This window comes from Cuculus canorus, chromosome 1 (assembly GCF_017976375.1).
Source record: "Cuculus canorus isolate bCucCan1 chromosome 1, bCucCan1.pri, whole genome shotgun sequence".
In the NCBI taxonomy this organism is placed as follows: domain Eukaryota; kingdom Metazoa; phylum Chordata; class Aves; order Cuculiformes; family Cuculidae; genus Cuculus; species Cuculus canorus.
Window position 1 is genome coordinate 115345820 of NC_071401.1, and position 19083 is coordinate 115364902.

Consider the following 19083-nt stretch of genomic DNA (forward strand, 5'->3'; position numbering starts at 1 on the left):
CACACATTTGCTCAGAGATGAATCTAATGCAGTGAGCATCAGGTGTTAAATATCCTTCCCAACCTCCAATTTTTTCTCTCTCACATGAACACGCAACTTAAGTGGTTTAACATCTTATAATTTAATCTCAGCAGCAGTAGCCCATCCCACCCACCCCCAAAAATCAGGAACTATAGGTTCTTCAGACCTTTCCTGGATGAGTCAAAAGACTTCCTTAAATTCATACTCAACCTCCCTGTGACTCAGAGCCTCTATCTGCCTTCATCACCTCAGACAGAAAGGTGTCACCTATCTTCCTTCATCAATCCTATAAATCACTTGGGTAATTGAAGTGAAAAGTGCTATAAAAGTGCAAATTACCAGTATGGTATTGTTAAGGAGCTCCGACCCATTCCAAGCTGCAGCTGAAGGTGGAAAAATGTGGTACCAGAACTATACCATCAGGTGAAAGAAAATGAGCCTTGCAAGCCTTAATGTCAGAGTTAAATAGAGAAGGTTCATTCAAAATGGTATGGCATGAGCAGCAGCTAAGTGAAGTTTTAAAGCTAGTATTTACCTCAGTCACTCTCTGATCTCAGTAGGCAACAGCTTCACCTTTCATGTTCACAGGTCTAGCAGATTAGGTATTGGTTAGATCTACCCTACACGGAGGACACTGAGAAAGACTAGGTCTAAAGGACATCTGTTTCTGTACGGTGAGGAGCACCTTACCCTTTTAGGCCAGTCGTTCATTAAGAGCTGTTTCCTGGCACTCAGTGCTGAGTGGCCCAGTCATGGAGGTGTCTGGAACTTACAAAACAGTTCTGCAGCACTCAGAGGTTTGTACAAGCACACCCCAGATCTACTTTTCTAGTGTTTAAACAGCCCAAATTCGTGTTGTCAATAAAAGTAGTATTGATATTCTGCAGTTTTAACTGGCCATCATCATATGAAGAGTTCAGCCACTTTTTTAAAACTTGCACACAAATGCAATTCATTCTAATTTTATTTCTTAATTTTATTTATGTACTTTACTTGTAAGATCCTCTTTGAAAAGGGCAATCAAAGACTGAGTTTGCTACTGTTCTAAAACAATATGCCAAAAATTTCACTGATTAAATGAGTAGTAGATAGTTGCATAAAGCTACTGATTTATACTATGTCAGGCCAAGTCACACTGCCCTGTCTCACACCATGCTTTTGGAAACTGCAGAGTCAATAAGGAGAGATAATAGTCACTCAAGCCTACTTTGTCCTGCTATTACAAGACTGACACACTTTCTATAGTACATATATATATACATACACACACAGAGACATATGTGTTTATGTCTGTATGTACCTATACATTTTTGCAGGTATATGCAAGATAAAAACAAACACCACATAGTAGGCTGGTTTGCAAAGCAGCTATGCAGAAAAAAACAAAACATGGCAGAGTAGAATAAAAACACAAGAAATTGCAAAATATCATTGCCACTCCTAATATATTTGCCTACCTTTGTGCACTGAAACTAAAATGTGAAGCTCCTTCTGGAGCTTCTACTGCTTCTTAATATGCAGATCAGCCAAAGCATGACTGTATTTTGTTAGTACTGAAAATACCTGGGCTCACAGATTTCCTATTGACAGGTTTATTGTGTTGATCAGGCTTTTATGACCCCAGAAGAGAGCTATGATTTGTCTTTCTTAAACGTCTTATCACAGACTACCCAGGATGGTAGTTAGATGGGTAATGGGTAATGGGCCCCCTTGACATATTGCACTAAGGGAGCACATTATACTCATCTTCCAGAGATGGCGCAATTCTACAGAATTATTTCCAAGTATAACTCAAGGAGACTTAACCATCTTAAAGCAAACACATTACTGACTGAAGCTTTAGCATCTGAAGACAGCCTCTTTTTGCACCTTAAGTACTCAGCAGAAAACACTTCAACAGTACTAGTCAACTGAAGATGCTTTTTCTCTAAGGACCCTGCCCCTCCCGTCATTCCTCAGCTTATGACTTGCAGGACAAGCTGAAATACTTCTCTCAGAAGTGCCAGTAGCAAAAAATTTATCTGCCTTTATTCACATTTGTCAACATACACAGCAAGAAATTTAATCAGGAGCAACAGTGTAAATTGCTGGCAATATTTTAAATATGATCACTTATTCTGAAAGCTCATCCAGAAAGTAACTTTTTCCTCTGCCTAACCATCACTTCACCAACACAGCAATTTGGATTCCTTGTCTCACTAGACATCCACCAGTGAGCAGATGTCCGTACCTGCAGCAAACACTTGTAGCTGGAGATTCAGAATTCATACAGCTTAGTGGAACCTGCCAGAGACTCTGAGTCAGACACTCAGTGAAAGCCCAGCATATGATTTAGAAGGCATCTATCACAGTCTTATTCCTGTGATCATTTTGAATAAACCATTAATAACAACACACAAGGTCCAACACAAAAAGAACCCTTGAGACTGTGCCTGTAACACTTTTTATTTAACGAACCAACTAGGATCACCTTCAAAACAGTACCCTTTTGAGTTGACACACAGCTGCATATGATGCTGCCAACGTTCCAAGCAATTCCACAGATCATCTTCTGAAAGGCTGCTGAGGATCTTCATCGTGTTTGCTTTCACATCTTACACTGACAAAAAACAGGTTACTTCAACCATTGACTCAAGTGCTCTGGGGAGAGGCAGCTAATAGCCAAAAACTGCTTCATAGACAAAGCGTTGTGGGCTGGTGTGTTGTCTTGATGCAAACTCACTGTTCATTCTTGAATACCAACATTTTCCAAGTGAGGGTAAGAAAACATCTGTATTCGAACTTGTGTTCACTTATACTGAGTGAAGCGATCAACTTGAGCCTCGCCTCACTGTGACAGGCTAGAACATGTTCTATAACCATCTCCTTGTCCTCCCCTCCAACTCTTGGCTCCCAAGCTGTAGGAGTAGCCTCATTTTTTTTGTCAGACCCTGTAGCTGGGAAAGCCTCAGTTGTGTTATTAGAATATGTCATAGCCTTTTTCAAATGGGGCTTGGCTAGCTGGCTGCCTTCTTGCGGCCTTGAAGAGGGAGGAAACAGCTTAAATCTAGGAACTCTTTATTGGCCCTGACTAACAAAAACCTGCTTCTTCAATGAGTTCCACCAACACAGGATGTATTACTGCTGACTGAGATTTTGTCAATGCGCACAGGCCCATATGGAATTTGCTAGCACTTTTACCCATGCGTTTATACACCCAATTGCTATTTCTGAGTTACTCCACATGCTAACAAGCTTCAAGGGGCACTATCAGTCACAAAAAGAAATTTAGCCCAGTATGGAACACTTAAGCTACATTACTATAATTTCAAACTTAAAAAACATACATTCTTGTAGCCAGCTGGAAGAGGAAAACTCCATTAAATTATTTTCACTTCTCTTACAGACAGTTTCACTTTTGAATTAGTTTGGGAAACACACATTTTGCTTGAACATCTGCATAAAGATATCCCTTAAATTTAAGTATCCCGATATCATAAAAAACACTTTATCTTACAGTAGGGATCTAATAAATGAAAGAAGAGAGATCCGTTTTGAATATTTTTACTCTGCACAGGATCTTGCTTATCTTCAGCTGAAATGCACAAGTTTTTCCAGTAGCAACTTCTGGGATTGCTTTTGAAAAAAAACATCCCTTGTAAAGCATTAGCCCTCATCACATAAAACTTATCTCACCAAACTCAAGTTTCACATCTGAAAAATCTCAGATGCTGCCATGGTTTCAACTAAGGCTAGCTGACCATCAGGGAAGACCATGTCCTGAGGCAGCACACCACACCAGCTCCTTGCTCCATCCCTCCACATCTGTGACAGCACTTCCCAGCAAGGCTCTCCCAGTACTATCCCGGACAGAAGTTCACGGAGAATGCTGCTGCCATTACACCATGTTCATGCGAGTGGAGATAACACTGTCAGAGGTACCGCAACAGAGGCAGTAACTCCACACCCTCACCAGCAGAAGCTGTGTATTTGCAGAACCATGGTCACAGTCCAGCTACATCAGCACTGGAGGTGCTAGTTCTCTTGTATTTTGCTGTAATTTGCCTAACAAAGAAAGCATTAGTCTTATGATTTACTCTCATTAATTAGCTTTTCCATCTACAGGAAGGGAAGAAACTTATTTTTTCCTCCAAAACAAAGATATAATTAAACTGACAATTTTTTTATATATATATATATATATACACACACGATTTTTTTTATACACACACACACACACACACACACGTATGTGTGTATTTTCTTTTATGCTTGGAATTCTAGGCAGTTCTTTCAATCCTTATGGCTTTATAAAAAACAACTGAATTCCATCCAGTGCAAGCTTCATAAGAACACTTCAGTAAGTTTTCTTTCTCATACTGAAACTATCACTCCTTTTATTTGTCTCCCTCAAATACCATTTTGTTTTGAATGAAGTTTTCATTTCTTTTCGTAGTTTATGGTACTCTAAAAAATTATTCAAAAATCTGAAGAGTTAACGTGCCACATTTTGCAACGGGTTTTCAATTTACTTTGGTAGGGCAAGGGAGGCAGCAGAGATGATATTTTCAACTCTTAACTCTACTACCTGAACAACTTCTGAGAAAAGAAAACATTGATCTTTTAATCCCTTGTCAAAATCCACTAGCACGTATTTTTCTACTTTCAAGGAGTCTCACATAGAATAAAAAGGCCCTAAACAAATGCACGGGTCTACACTAGCAAATCTCAAAAAAGGATCTTTATCTTGGGATGCAACACTCCACTACTCTAGCCAAAACACAGCCCCAGGGAATTCATATAGAAATATTTGTTGCTGCTTTCTGCCAGCACCTAACATATAACAAAAGCTTGAAAACCACTAACAAAACTTCCCAAACTCCACAAATCACACACAAGCAACAACCACCCTGCTATTTAAAAAAAACAAGCAAAAATATACTAAAGTACTGGCCACAAATATGTATTCTTCTTACTGGCTGTTGGAGGAGAAGTTACCTTCTCTTTTTGAGATATTCCACCATCAGCCAAAATCTGAGAGTAACTGGTCACATGAACAATTCACAGCACCTTGCATTTGAAGTAAACCAGTATTCTGCATCCAGATAGAGCTACTTGCTAAAATTACCTACCAACACACTCTCTGAAAGTCCCCCGCAATTTTTAAGAACAGTTTAAGAACATGTAGCATGCTATGCTGGGCCACACAAAGGAAAGCCATGCAAGGCAGCACCTACTTCAGAAAGGATCACAGGAGAAAGATAAAAGCAACATCACCACTAAGACATGTTATCTTCAGCACCAGTAACTAACTGATGCTATCTGCACTGGAAGCTATCCAGACTACAAAATCATGTTTAAGAGATGCATGTAAGTTCCCCGTAGAAGAAATATTGACAACAGCTGTCTATTTCCGGAGATACATCTTTGTCTTGCATTTCACTTAACCTGCCCTTGACAAGCATAAGCCAGCTCTGAAGCCAAAACCAGTCCTGGCCCCTTTCCTGCTTCTATTCCCCACACTCCTGGACCCCTTTTTTGAAGCAGAGCTGCTCAGTTGTCCAGTCTGATTCATGACACACTGTACGATGCACCTAGTGGTTTTCAGTTCTATCTTTAACAGACAGAAAGAGTTAAGCTCCTAAAACCCATTAATTGTCGCTATGATCAGTCCTCCACTCCAGTCCATTACACAACTGCAAAACCACTAGCACAGAGTAGGATGCAAGCGTCTGAGACTGGGACTGTTTCTTTCAGTGACAGTGCTGCCATTTAAACATGGTGCTTCATCATTACCTCTGTCAAGTAAGTCTCACTCACCTCTTTGTCAGGGAGCTGTAGTTCAAATTACACACTGTAACTTCTAGCGTACTGTATATTCTAAGGTAGGAATGCTTGACCCTACTAACAGGCTGGATTTTTTACAGCGGTCTCCTATCAATCTGAATGAAAATTTTGAAAATAGGTACAAAATGAATAAATCTGCACAGAAGTCCAGTAGCTGTTTGGCTTGATGCTTAACATCATGCACATGTTCTCAGTGATGCAAAGTTTCTCAGCTGGCAGAACGTGAGTAAAAGTCAGTCATGCCCAAAAATGTTACCACAAATAAATCAAAACCCAGTTTCTAATTTACAGTTCCTCTCATTTTTAATAAAAATGCATCAAACTTTGAAATCAAACTCTCCCCACAAATGCCTTCAGCACAGTTACTATGGAACTTCACTGCAAGAGAAGCATCCCCCACTCCTGCAACTGATGAAAGACTAAATTAGTTTCATTTTATAGCTGAACCAATAAATTCAACTTGGCATCACAGCAAACAGCTACTCAATGTGCGCACTCTAGTCTGGATCAAGAGCACAAACAATTCTGGTCAGGTCTCAGAGACTGGAACACATCACGTCTCCTATGATCCTGGACAAGATCATCGAACTCTTCCTACCGTCCCTTAACACCTAGCAGCAACTCAGACCTGCAGCAGTGTCCTGTAGCAGTGACAGTAGCATCCAATGGCCAGTTGGCCTATCACAGCTATGCTTTGAGTGGCTTCTTAGGAAGAGTCCTCTGCAAAAATCACTCACGGCACACCAGTCAGAATGAACAACATCATCCCATTAATTCGACTATCAACAGGCAGTAATGAGAAGGCAGCAAAAGAAGGATATCACAACACAAAGTAAGTAGCAACCTGCCACTGGTTATGTATTAATTATTTTAGAGCTCCATTAGAAGATATACAGATGTTCACCTGTTTAAAAAGCTGAAAGTTGGTTAATGAACTTGTGGTATTTACATCCTTCACTCCATAAAGAAAAAAAATTTAAAAAATCACAACAGTGTAAGAAGACACCGTTCTATTCAAGATGCCTATTTGCTGCTACTGAGATATTTTTCCAAACAATCTGCTCTGTCAGCCAACGTGGCTTCTATCCTAAGAGATGCTCAGCAGCTGTAAAAAGTTGTAAAAACTTTTTGGTGTTCCCCATCTATATTTCCACACATTAAAGAATCCTGTCATTCCCTTATATACATCACATTATTCTAGACTCACAGTTATTACTAAATCACTGTAAAGTCTCTTTCTGGCATTATTAAATCTATCTGAAAGTTCTGAAACTACATGAGTATTTTTGCTATTACGAGTTGTTTGGAGTGAACCTCACCTTTATTAGCTGTCCTTTAGTGCTACATTTGTGCTATATCTATCTACGCTTTTCTATGAAAGAAAACCAAATTTACACACTAAAAACTTTCATTGACTACAATTCTTTGCTGTAGCAACGTCTATCATTTCCTGAATATACTCTATCACAGTATTAGTGTGAGCAAAAGCATCTAATCAGGGAGCATAACAACATAATTGCTCACTTCTTGTTATTGAGACAGGGTAGGTTGTGACTCCTGGTTCCACCTCCAACAACTCCCTGAACCTACGCGACACAAAACCGGCACTCACCTCCTCCTTCTCCTTCCACGGTCACAGAGCTGGCACAGAAATGTTTTCGGTGCAGCAGTCTACCATTCTGCCTACAGCTCTGGTTCGCTGCAACAGAACAAAATCACCATGATACTGCTTTTCCAGCTTGGTGTGTCAGCTTGTCAGAAAAAAAGCCTGCAGCCACCCATAAAAATTAACTCCAGACTGATTAAAATAACTCTTTCATGGGAGGAGTAACAGCGTCTTGAGGAAAATGAAAAGCAGGAAGCTGATCTCAGCAGCGCGAGGAGCACGGACGGGGCGGAGCAGAGGCAAGGAGCGAGGAAAAGTGGAGCAAAGACTCACTGCTTATAGCTTCGGTTTGGCAGTATGGCCAAATACCACTGCATTACTGAAATACCAGCATTACAGCTAACACAGACACCAACAACACCCCCCTTCCCCACACACACGGATGTCCCCCCGCCCCCTCCCCCAGCGCACAGGCCGACGTCAGTGCCAGCACGCGCCCCACTCAGCAGCACTCATTGCACAGGTAGCCGGCCCTGCGCAAGGGGCTTCCCATCCATGTCTTCCTCCGCACTGGCACCACTGGACCCCAGTCCCAAAGTGCCCTTGGACACTTCTCCGCTCGCCCTGGGCCGGGTGAGGACTGCCCGCAGGCACCGCGCTGCTGAGTCTGCTTTTGCATGTGAGCCCGTTTGTAAAAACACAGGATGGGTTCAATGCCCCTGCTCTTGCAACTGGAGGAAACTCTTATTGTGCGTTAAAAACAACAGATGATGGTATCTTCTAAAAGATTGAACTGCCATACTTTGTGCATAACTAACTTCCTTTGATTTAGTTATTAAAAAAAAAAAAAAAAAAAAAGAGAGACGTGGGATTTTTTAGGAAAACAGCTTCAAGAACCACGAGGCCTTCCAGGCTAAAATTCAAACCAACCCCAAACTAGGCTTTAACTTGATAACAGCATCTCCTGCTTTGCCTGAATCCTCTCTCCCACAGGCATACGCTAGCCTCACCAAGGTTCCCCCTTCCAAGAGGTCAGCAAGGCATGGGAGCTGGCTCCCTCATGGGCTGGCTTCCCGAAGGAGAGCCAATTCTGCTCCCGCAGCGCAGGACTCCCTTGCCTGCCCTCCTGGGCTCTGCAAGAGTCAGGCTACATCTGCCACTTCCCATGCTTTCTCCACGTTCCTCAGGAGTGAGGTTTGTTCATTTCATTAGGATGGAATAACAAAAACCCACCTAAAATGAGTGATACATAACATTCTAAACAAAGGTGAGCTTGGAAAACAAAGTATCAAGATAAAGTAAAAAAGTCAGAAGGCAAGGCAGACTGACTACCATAGGAACCATGAGTAGTTGTTTCAAAAGAAGAATAAAAACTCAACAAAAAATAGCATGTCAATTGATCTTACCAACACTCACACAGCCAGGATCTGACCTATCTCTCTCAGCCAAAAGCAGACAATCTCTATGCGTTTATAGTTTTTCTAAATGAGAACATGGAGGTAAGCACAGAGAGTATTCTTTCTTAGGCACTTGTCTGTCTTTCTTTCAGGTCTGAATGTTTTGCCTCATTAGCTTTGCATGGCAAGAGTTGCAGGTATTTTGTACTGGAGGGCCCAAAGGGGACACAGGTCCAAAAGAAAACAAAACAGTAAATCCATTCAGGCCAAGTTCTTACACTTTCAAAAATCCTGTCTGATGTCCTCTATACTAGTACTGACAGGAAGAAGGAAAAGAGAAGCAAGCTCACCAATTAATCCAATTTATCTTTGCCACTTCTTTCATGTATTTTCTGTTGTATGCTCACTACAGGAACCTGCAGCATGTCTTTAACTCACACTTCGAAGATCCCATTCCAGAAGACTATGAAACCTAGCAACTTTTAAAAAGCATTTCATGACTCCTTTGAAATTCACTGTGCCTTGTTCACTTTCTGACAGTGTTTCAAAGCGTGTCCATACTCAGTTTGCAGTCAAATCCAGACTGAGCTGGAGACAGTAGCACACCTCCCTCTCTATCCCTCTTTAGGGCCTGATGGTCTTCACTTCCTGGCACGGACAAACAAGATCCAGGCCTTCGCCTTCAGCCTTTCCAGGTCCCAGGCTACCTTTGGTGACTGCAGTTACTTTCACCCCTCAGGCTGTAAGCTGAAGGTCACTGATGCAGACATACATCCCTACCTACTGCTACTCTGATGGCACAGTCAGCTCCAACAGAGTGGATGCAAAGCTTCATCACAGCAGTATCTTCAGGTGCTGCAGCAACATCAGCAGAGCCACAAAGAGAGTAGAGGCAGCCTAAATCTCTGCATGCAGGATAAGCCAACCAGCGTACAAGCAGCAACATTCCAGATCCTATCCACCTTTATCTTGATGCCATTTCTGCACTAGTGTCCATGCAGTTTGGCAGCTTTATCCCTTTTCATTCATATACAGAGACACTCTAGTTTCATTCTCCAGAGAACTTGCATGTTCTTTTCAGGGAAACTAGCAGCATATAAGTTACATACAGGCACTTCCTCACTAACATAACATATAATTTAAAGCCAGAACTACAGTGGAACTGGGAATGTCATTTATACAGTCAGCTGAATAGATTTAGTGAGTATTAAAATCAAGAATTCACAAAATCTGCATGGGATATTATGCTGGCCATGGCGTGTGGACAAACAGCAAGCAACGTTAAAATACAGGTAAGAGCTCAGTTTAAGAGAAAGAGCAAATGCATTCCCAAGCTTTTCTGATATAATTACTGTTACATAAATGCATGGGCTTCTCTTCAGATCAAACCCAGCATCTGTATGGCATCACTCACAGCTCTGGGAGTCCACCACACGAGAGACAGAAGAGCTCGCAAGCCCATCTCCAATCCTAGGATTCTTCTGTGTAGTTCAGAGAAGTTGTTTCCTACCTGCTTTTAGAAGCAAGCTTCTACAGCACTTAGTACTGGTCTTCCCCTGCTATTCAAACCGATACGCAGTTTTGAAAGGGCACTTCTCAATTTTCATAAATACCAGCCAGGTATGCTGTTGCTACAGTATTTTAGCCTCCTACTTCCTACTTCTTCAGTTCAAGTACATATGTACACCAGTGAGAGTATTTTATTAGACAAAGAATAGTAATCTCAGGCACTCCTGACACAACAACTGATTTATAAGACAATTTACTAAAAACGAGTATTCTTAGTTAGTAAATAAAAATCATTAGCCAATATATAATATTGACTAACAAATTACGGCACATCTTTAACCCCAGCAATGAACATTTACAACAAAGGCGCATCTTTAACTTCAGTCTACCTCAACTTAGTAACAAACTAAACCACTCCCTTATAAGTTTAAGTAACTTCCTATTATTTATTTTGCTTACCATTTTTTAAGTGTTTTGAAAGACCCTTTTCTATCAGCCCTCTTCAGTATTTTACTATTGAAAGCACTTCATCCTTAAGATGACAGGTCATACAAAGAAAAGGCTGGAGAGATGCTGGATAAATTGCCGCATTGTTTTCCGTACAAAAACCTCCATTTCTTTAACCCTGCGTTTCTACACAAGAAACTTCCTTGAGAAACTAGAGTAGCATCTGCTTGTACTTCAAATAATTGATCTCTGCTTCTTTGCTCCTCCCAAGTTTCCTTGACTGAGGTCATCAAAATAACAAGTATATTTTAAAATCAAAGTTTACCATTTGTAGCATTTCAGGGGCAGGACTGTGAACATCCTTATTAGGCAACCATCCCTCTCAAAGTGAAACAGTTTGTGCGTAACACTTCAAGTTAGACTTCTGTCATTATCTTTGCCGGCTAGTGCTATTATCCTGTCCAGAGGTCTCAAACTTCAGCATAGACACAGAGTCAGAGCAGCAGTTTTAACACTGCAGGCATTATTTCCTAAGAGTATGCAAAAGTAACCAAGGAGAACAGTCCATTGTTGGTAGGCTTACATTCATTTTTCAGCCACCCATCTGAAAGTGTCTACAGGACACTTTTTTAGTGGTTTTAAGTAATAATAACAAAAAATAACATTGAAAACCCACCACTTCAAGCTTTTTTCTTGCAGGGAGAATGCAAATTTTTTGAAAATGGTCATGAAAAGAGATTGTCTTATCCTTTAGCTAACAGACAAGATCAAACCCTATGTCAGAAAGAAAGCATGAGGTGGAAGTAGCAAGCACCTACAAATGTATGCACTCCCGTGCTAAAAATTCATTCACATACACTTAGAAGTCCAGGCACTTCCAATTGAGTAGCTATTCTGTACTGTTTTAACTTCTTAAACTGCAGTTGTCAATATTAATTTGTGTGAGAGAATTTCTGACCTCTCACCCTCTACATTAAAGGCAGGTGGAGATTAGGCACCATATTCTCTATTTATTTAAAACAAGCCAACCCTGAGGTAGTTTGATCACAAATTTACTCATTCCATCAGTACCTCTATCTTCTCCTGCATGACGACAGGTTGACTGCTCTTGGCTTGTTACCCTGGTACTTTATAAGCCTTAAAAGTTACTTAGAAAGAGACCGAGATGGGGAAGACCCAGTGCAAGAAGATATGAAGGGAAAAAGTAGCACTGATAAATTCTGCACAGTTGAAAGCTTTCTCCTGCTAACCAGTGAGGGAATGTAACAGCAAACAGTCAAGCAAACATTTTGAGAGAACATTTACAACACTCCAAAACTTGATCTGGAAGTGACCGTCAGTGAAGACATTCAAACAATTCCCCAATCAATCAAATTTGCAATAGCACTCTACTATTGTAATCTTGCCTCCCATAAAATTTTCAAAAATGAACTGTGCTCACATATACACATAGTTTGCAGCAATATCAGTATCTCCACTGAAGCTCCATATTCTACTCCAATTCCCTAAAGAAATACAATATTAATCACTAAATCTAAACAAAGTACTACTCAGCTCAAAACTGATACAATCTCCCAGTCCAACGCTTACATAATTCTGCAATACCACACAGTTAATAGAACACTAAACAGAAATTAATTCACAAAACATTCCAGAAAACACCATCAACAATCTGTGTATTCAGAAACAGCAGAATCACCACTTTAATATTTCCCAGATCTCAGCGTTTCTTAGAAGCTGCATCAAATATTTTTATATATGTTCATGCACACAGAAAAGCTTTCTGAGCTATGCAATACATAAACAGCATACAAGCAACAGCATTTTTCCATCATCAGAAAGCCACAGCCTCATTGCCTACTACACACACCCACACATTACAAGTGTCAGAACAGCTTCAGGTACAAATGTCATACATAAATAATGCACAAAATAGCCAAGACAAAAATCCTACCTTAAGTACCATGCTGTCCCTTCTCATCCCTCTCCCACAATGCTATCCTGAGAAGTCAAATCCTAGTTCTTCTCTATTACGGGTGGAAGACACCCAGTCTACATACAACGTGGTAGAATAAAATCCTAATGTGCTGCCTGATTTTTAGCTGTATTATCAGAACAAGATCCTGGCAAGTTTAGAGATGCAGAAGTTTACTTCTCACAATGAAAGATAACGCATTACCTGTAGTGCAAAACCCTCACCACATTTCCAGTTATCAAGTTAGGGTTTTTTTTTTAAAATTAGGAGGGTTTTATCTAGTTTTTGCTTTAAGAACAATGGGAGCTGTTCTCCACGAGATGAAAATTCACCAGACTTTTAAAAAGAAAACTACAATACTATAATCGTCTCAATTTTCTAGTTCTCCTATCAGAAACAATTTATAAGAAACAAATACACTTCTGTTTAAAACAACCCAGTTTTTTTTCTAGATGCACTGCCGCAATATTCTGCAAGCATATTCTTAAAGGAGATGTAAAGGTTCAAAGAGCAGTTACAAAGAAAGCTATTTCACTCTGCTAATTTGCATCATTTTATGGTTTCTATCTTCCCTCCTAAATGGAAAACTGTGATAAAACATCAAGCCAAATTAGGAACAGCCACTACACACAACTATTTATTTGAATGATTTCCTTCAAAGCACATGTTATTGTTTTTACAGAATCCTTTAGCGTTTGGGCCAAATCACAGAATCACAGAATCACAAGGTTGGAAAGGACCCATTGGATCATCGAGTCCAACCGTTCCTAACACTCCCTAAACCATGTCCCTAAGTACTTCATCCACCCGTTCCTTAAACACCTCCAGGGAAGGCGACTCGACCACCTCCCTGGGCAGCCTGTTCCAGTACCCAATGACTCTTACTGTGAAGAATTTTTTTCTGATATCCAACCTGAACCTCCCCTGACGGAGCTTCAGGCCATTCCCTCTAGTCCTGTCCCCTGTCACTTGGGAGAAGAGGCCAGCTCCCTCCTCTCCACAACCTCCTTTCAGGTAGTTGTAGAGAGTAATAAGGTCTCCCCTCAGCCCCCTCTTCTCCAGGCTAAACAACCCCAGCTCTCTCAGCCGCTCCTCATAAGACTTGTTCTCCAGCCCCCTCACCAGCTTTGTTGCTCTTCTCTGGACACGCTCCAGAGCCTCAACATCCTTCTTGTGGTGAGGGGCCCAGAACTGAACACAGTATTCGAGGTGCGGTCTCACCAGTGCCGAGTACAGAGGGAGAATAACCTCCCTGGACCTGCTGGTGACCCCATTTCTGATACAAGCCAAGATGCCATTGGCCTTCTTGGCCACCTGGGCACACTGCTGGCTCATGTTCAGTCGGCTGTCAACCAGCACCCCCAGGTCCTTCTCTTCCGTGCAGCTCTCCAGCCATTCTTCCCCCAGTCTGTAGCGCTGCATAGGGTTGTTGTGCCCCAAGTGCAGGACCCGGCATTTGGTCTTGTTAAACCTCATCCCATTGGTCTCGGCCCAGCAGTCCAGCCTGTTCAGATCCCTTTGCAGAGCCTCCCTACCCTCCAGCAGGTCGACACTTCCTCCCAGCTTAGTGTCATCTGCAAACTTGCTGAGGGTGCACTCAATGCCTTCATCCAGGTCATTGATAAAGACATTGAACAGAGCTGGACCCAGTACTGAGCCCTGAGGAACTCCACTTGTGACTGGCCTCCAGCTGGAGTTAACTCCATTGACCACCACTCTCTGGGCCCGGCCATCCAACCAGTTTTCAACCCAGGAGAGTGTGCGCCTGTCCAGGCCAGAGGCTGACAGTTTCTGCAGCAGAATGCTGTGAGAAACTGTGTCAAAGGCTTTACTGAAGTCCAAGAAGACTACATCCACAGCCTTTCCCCCATCAAGTAGTTGAGTGATTTTGTCATAGAAGGTGATCAGGTTAGTTTGGCAAGATCTGCCTTTTGTAAACCCATGTTGACTGGGCCTGATCACCCGGTTCTCTTGCGTGTGCTTCATGATAGCACTCAAGATTACCTGTTCCATGACTTTCCCTGGCACTGAGGTGAGACTGACAGGCCTGTAGTTCCCCGGATCCTCTCTGCAACCCTTCTTGTATATGGGCACAACATCAGCCAGCCTCCAGTCTAGTGGAACTTCCCCAGTCAGCCAGGACCTCTGGAAGATGATGGATAGGGGTTTGGAAAGGACATCCGCCAGTTCCTTCAATACTCTTGGGTGGATCCCATCCGGCCCCATAGACTTGTGGACGTCTAGCTGGGCAAGCAAGTCTCTAACCGCCTCCTCTTGGATCACGGGAGCCTCAGTCTGCCCCTCTAACTCTTGGATTTGTAAACAGAAGGAACAACTTTCTTTGCTATTAAAGACTGAGGCGAAGAAGGCATTAAGTACCTCAGCCTTGTCCTTATCCCCTGTCACTGTTATTCCTTCTGCATCCACTAGAGACTGGATATTCTCCCTCGTCCTCCTTTTCCTGTTAATGTACTTGTAGAAAGACTTTTTGTTGTCTTTCACAGACTTAGCGAGTTTTAATTCTAGTTGGGCCTTGGCCCTCCTGATTTTTTCCCTGCACGATCTCACTTCGTCCCTGTAGTCCACCCAAGATGCCTGTCCTTTCCTCCAGAGCACATAGAGCTTCTTTTTCTTATTGACGCATCTTGAGATCACCCTGTTCCACCAAGCTGGCTTTTCCCCCCGCCGGCTCCTTTTCCGGAACACAGGGATGGCCTGCTCTTGTGCTGATAGGATTTCATTTTTCAAGAGCGCCCAACCCTCATGGGCTCCCTTGCCCTGAAGGACTGTTTCCCACGGGACTTTGCTAATCAACCTTCTGAACAGGCCAAAGTCTGCCCTCTGGAAGTTTAATGTGACTGCTTTGCTAACCCCCTTCTTAATCCCACCTAGAACTGAAAACCCTATCATCTCATGATCACTTAATCCCAGGCGTCCTCCAACCGTCAAATCCCCAACAAGACCTTCCCTATTCACAAACAGCAGGTCTAGGAAGGCACCCTCCCTTGTTGGTTCGCTAACCAGTTGTGCAAGGAAGTTGTCTTCGATGCACTCCAGGAACCTCCTAGACTGTTTCCTTTCTGCTGTATTGTACTCCCAGCAGACATCCGGAAAGTTAAAGTCTCCCACAAGGACAAGAGGCAGAGATTTAGAGACTGTCCCCAGCTGTTTATAGAAGAGTTCATCAACAGCTTCTTCTTGGCTGGGTGGTCTGTAACAGACTCCTATCACAAAGTCCCCTTTCTTGTGGGCTCCTCTGATTTTAACCCATAGGCACTCGATCCCGTCCTCACCGTAATCCAGTTCGAGAGTTTCAAAGCACTCTTTGACATAGAGGGCTACCCCGCCTCCTTTCCTACCCTTCCTGTCCCGCCTGAAGAGTTTATATCCCAACATAGCTGTAGTCCAGTTATGTGAGTCATCCCACCATGTTTCTGTGATGGCAATGACATCATAGTCACCTTGCCCTACAACAGCTTCCAGCTCATCCTTCTTATTGCCCATGCTGCGTGCATTGGTGTAAATGCACTTCAGCTGGGCTGATGAACCTTCAGCCCTCATAAAGGGAAGAGAGTTTATTCTCGATTGACTGGTCCTTGGAATAACTAATTCCACAGACCCAGTTTTATCCTTACTGTCCCCACTTATACTCGCCCTCACTTGCCCTGTTGTGGTGTACTGGTGGTCCTCTCCAGCACACCATTTCTCAGCCGCTGGTTTCCCACTTCCAGGCTCATTCCCAACTAGCCTGGTCTCCTCCCCTTCCCCCTTCACATCTAGTTTAAAGCTCTATTTAAGAGCCTAACCAGATTTTTAGAGATATTGCAGTTTTTTCTTTAAAAAAACCCACCTTCCTCCATATTCACACTCATTCACTAAGTACTTCACTGAATTCAAATCTTGATACATATAAATCTTTCAAATTTAGTTTATTTTAAAAAAATGGTAGAAAATCGCTATGGCAGCCTGAGTTCTGCATTCAGGACACAGTTGTGATTTTCTTCAGGTTATAGTATTAGCTTGCACATTAGAAAGCCCCAGTTTAGCACTTATTTGAACAGTAATTATTAAGACGGTGATCCGAGTGCAATGTAAGCCTTTAGCACCAGAACTAGAGCTCAGATTTCTGGAGCCTGGTGCCACTGACATTATATTTGCTAAAATCCTCAAGTTTAGCTTAGTTCTGAGCTGTAATCTATGATGCATTCCTTTTAGATAACCAAAAATCTGAGACTTCTGTAGGCATGGGAAGAAGTTTGGGAACAAAGTGGGCAAGATGTAGGAAACAGGCAAGTGACTTTAAGAAATGTGTTTTGTCCACATCTGTGGACAGCTGTGACAGCCACAGCAGGAGATGAGAAGAGTCTCTGTGGCAGCACCAAGTGAGAGAGGGAGTGAGCATCTAGGACAGGTCAGGCCCCTGCAGGTGGGCTGCCATCCCATTCTTGGCACATCCAGGTTATATTTTTCCCCACAAACACATTTTCTGGAAAAGCAAGCAGGGTAGCAAAAAAGGCATGGAAATAATTTTCCTTCAGTTTTACCTAGAAGAAAACTCGGCCCGATCTTTAACTGTCCTTAAACTATCTTAAGCTACAGCACCTCTCCCACACCCCCAGCCTTCCTTCCCACCTTTGCCCTATGGCAGAGGGAGCCAGGCACCCCACCCTGGGTGCGTGTCCCACAGCAAGGGTACACCAGCACACACCATGGTTTTGGCAAAAGCGAGGCCCACACAGCACAGCCACCCTGGGAATCAGAGCTGCTAGGACAGCTGGCCCCAGCCAAGGCCATCACAGCTGTGAGCAAGGACAGAGGATTCCTCCCAGGAAACACAAGGTGGGTTATGCCAGCAAGCAAGCATGATGTTAATACAGTACCCAACATATGAAGTAAAACTTTCAATCATCCTTGTAGATTTATGAGATGTCACCCAATCTTTAGGTGTTCTTTTGTTTTATGAACTACTTCCTCTGAATGACTGCAAACAAAGTGAACTCAAGGTGCTTCTGCAAAACCATTAATTAGCCCTGGCTAATCACAAACTCATTTCAAAAACCCAATACCATTTCATCTCCAGTAATAAGTATTGCTTAGGGTTTCTCATATATCAGAGCAAAACATTTGTCGTAATATCTCTCACGATGATGCCCACTCTTGTCCAAAGACCTGACACCACACTAGACATGTGAATCAGTGGCTATCATGTGGTCTTCTCTAACTAAGAGTTTCTCTGTTTTGTCAGCATACGATCTAAAACTAAACGAGTCATTTTTCTCACTCAATCAAAAAAAACCAACCAAAAACATGCTTTTTCTCCTCTGGTCTGTGGTTTTCTCCCCAGTGTTTGTGTGGGACTCTAAAGCTAAAAAAGAAAAAAGTTTCTATTATGCAACACTTTGCTTTACTATAAAAGAATTCAAAACAGATTACCAATATTCAAAACTGACATTTAACTTCAAATATGCAAACTGCCCCTCATAAAAAAACCCAAACCAAACATTTTTCCATTCTACATTCACCCACCATAAGTCTATGCACTCCATAAGGTACTGATTGACGCACACATAAATACAGCAAACTTCATCAAGGAAGAGCATAGAGGTTTCTTGCATTCAAGACTAAAAGACACAATTCACAGTGCAGTCTCACCAGTGCTGACTACAGGGGCAGAATCACCTCCCTGGTCCTGCTGGCCACACTGTTTCTGATACAGACCAAGATGCTATTGGCCTTCTTCCCCATTGTCTCAAAGGGCAACAGGATGGTGACCACGGGGTAAAGCCCTTACCACTGTAGGGAAGGATCAGGTTTGTGAACACCTGAAGAACCTGAACATATATTAGTCTATGGGACCTGATGAGATGCATCCCAGAGTCCTGAGGGAACGGGCCGATGTGGTTGCCAGGCCACTCTCCATGATAATAAGTCATGCTAACCAGGAGAAGTGCCTGGTGACTGGAAGAAGGGTAACGTTGTACCCATTTTTAAAAAGGGTAGAAAAGACTACCCCGGGAACCACCCACCTGTCAGCCTAACCTCTGTGCCTGGGAATATCACGGAACAGATCCTCCTAGAACCTATGCTAAAGCATATGGAGGACAAGGAGGTGATTAGTGGCAGCCAGCATGGCTTCACCAGGGATGAGTCTTGTATAATAAATCTAGCAGCTTTCTATGATGGGGTAATCGGAACAGTGGATACGGCTAAACCAGTGAATGTGATCTGTATGGACTTCTGTAAAGCCTTTGACACAGTCCGCCATAACATCCCTCTCTCCAAATTGGAGAGATATGGATTTG

General features: G+C 42.5%; 1 protein-coding gene across 16 annotated transcripts in view; it reads right to left on the reverse strand.

Moving 5' to 3' along the window:
* BBX (BBX high mobility group box domain containing) overlaps nucleotides 1-19083 on the reverse strand; it is a 155067-nt gene that overhangs the window by 107541 nt on the left and 28443 nt on the right. For 4 of the 16 annotated variants that reach the window (XM_054068670.1, XM_054068694.1, XM_054068721.1 and 1 more), the window contains one exon: nucleotides 7460-7546. The exons of the other annotated variants lie outside the window; for them this stretch is intronic. The gene's annotated coding sequence lies outside the window, so the exon portion shown is untranslated. The remainder of the gene's footprint in view (nucleotides 1-7459; nucleotides 7547-19083) is intronic. 16 annotated transcript variants of the gene reach the window in all.